The following is a 1666-nucleotide window of genomic DNA, read 5'->3' as shown; positions in this document are numbered from 1 at the left end:
CCGCGCCGCCGCCTCCCGTGCTCACCTGCCCCGCGCGCCGCCACCGGCTCCCGATCCCGCAGCACGATCAACAGCTCCCGCGGCCGCGCCCGCCCGGCTCCGGCACCTGCAAGCCCAGCACTCAGCCTCCTGCTGCCTTCGGGGCTCAGAGTAACACCCGCCCACCGCCCACGACCATGGCCGGCTCCGTCGCAGCCGCTGCACCGCCCGACGGAGCACGCGCGCGCCACCGCCGTGCCCGCGCCTGCGCGAGCGCGCGCGCGGGCCTCCCGGGCTCTCCTCTCTGCAGGCCGGCCCCGCCCACCCTCTAGGGCCAATCCCCAGACGCCCGCCTCCAGGCAGCCCCGCCCACTTACCGCGCAAGGCTCGGACTTGGCCCCGCCCCTCGGGAGAGTCCGCGCCAGCCTCTCCCTGTGCGGCTGTCTGCGCCGCGTTCCTACTGCGCTGTCGGCGCGCTTGGGTTGGCTTGTGCAGCACTGCGGTGTCTGCAGCACCCAGCTCGCCGCCTTCGGGAAAAGCCGCACCTCCGCAGACACCCTTTGTTCCCACGGCCCAGCTGGCCTTCCATTCCCTGCGATGTGAACGATCTTTTAGGTTTGAAGTGGCCAGCCTTTGAAACACTTCTGTGTTGTCTCCCCACAGGACCACACTTGACGTTTGGCTGCCGAACCTTACACTTCGCCCAGCGCTTTTTGCTTGCCTCATCTCCCTGCTGTCGGGAAATTTCATAGTCCTTCCTTTAGTGAAACGCTTGAATTTCACTTGCTGTCAACCAAACCTTAGGGGCTGGGGCTAGAGCTCAGCGGTAGGGCATGCACACAGCATGCGTGAGGTCCTGCGTGGGAACCCTATATAGTCTTTTTGTTTGCATATCATAGACCTACTGTAACCCAATGCTACTCTCAACAGTTCAGGCAAATACTTGAATGGTCTGGGATAGAATCTACAAGTAGAACGAAAATGAGGCAAGGTGGCAAAGCAGTTTGATTCTGGGAACGTAGCTCAGAAAATCAAGGTTGGTGGCCCAAGCTTGTAAATCCCAGCGTTCAGGACCTGGTACATTGACAGGCCAACTGGGTTACAGCGTGAGTTTCAGACTAGGCAGAGCTGCAAAGCAGGACTCTTGTCTCAAACAAACAAAAAACAACAGAAGTTAACCTATTTCACCATTCTCCTAGGATTGTGGAGCTTTTATAAACAATTATAAGAGGAGCTGGCCTTTGAGGCTTCAGACCATTGCCAATGAAGCCATCAAAACGGTTAACCCAACAGTGAAACCCGGCTCCTTTCGGATGTCCAATGAATAAAATTACCCTGAAGACTCAGTGAGCTCACAGCCAGAAATGTCAGTAAAGGACCATCACAACTTCACCCTCAACCCAAGTCCCAAGCTTTCACACACCCCACCACCATCACCACCACCACAAGGTCAGCCTCAGGCCCAGGACAGAAACCATCTTTCAGGCCCGCAGAAAAGGACTGTGAAAATATTTCCTGCAATGAGAATGGTAGGAAAAATTGAGACATCTTGAAAACAGAAGATATTTCCAGCTTTAAAGAGAACTAAGACGAGGCCGGGCGATGGTGGCGCACGCCTTTAATCCCAGCACTCGGGAGGCAGAGACAGGCGGATCTCTGTGAGTTCGAGACCAGCCTGGTCTACAAG

The 1666-nt window shown here is 57.0% G+C and overlaps 1 protein-coding gene across 1 annotated transcript in view; it reads right to left on the bottom strand.

Annotated features, from left to right (window-relative positions):
* The window catches only part of Pik3cb (phosphatidylinositol-4,5-bisphosphate 3-kinase catalytic subunit beta), a 108700-nt gene extending 108491 nt beyond the window's left edge, over positions 1–209 (bottom strand). The window contains exon 1 of the mRNA XM_005367822.3: positions 26–209. The gene's annotated coding sequence lies outside the window, so the exon portion shown is untranslated. The remainder of the gene's footprint in view (positions 1–25) is intronic.
* Positions 210–1666: the final 1457 nt, after the last annotated feature.

This window comes from Microtus ochrogaster, unplaced genomic scaffold (assembly GCF_000317375.1).
Source record: "Microtus ochrogaster isolate Prairie Vole_2 unplaced genomic scaffold, MicOch1.0 UNK24, whole genome shotgun sequence".
Classification (NCBI taxonomy): domain Eukaryota; kingdom Metazoa; phylum Chordata; class Mammalia; order Rodentia; family Cricetidae; genus Microtus; species Microtus ochrogaster.
This window is presented reverse-complemented; position numbering and strand designations above follow the sequence as displayed.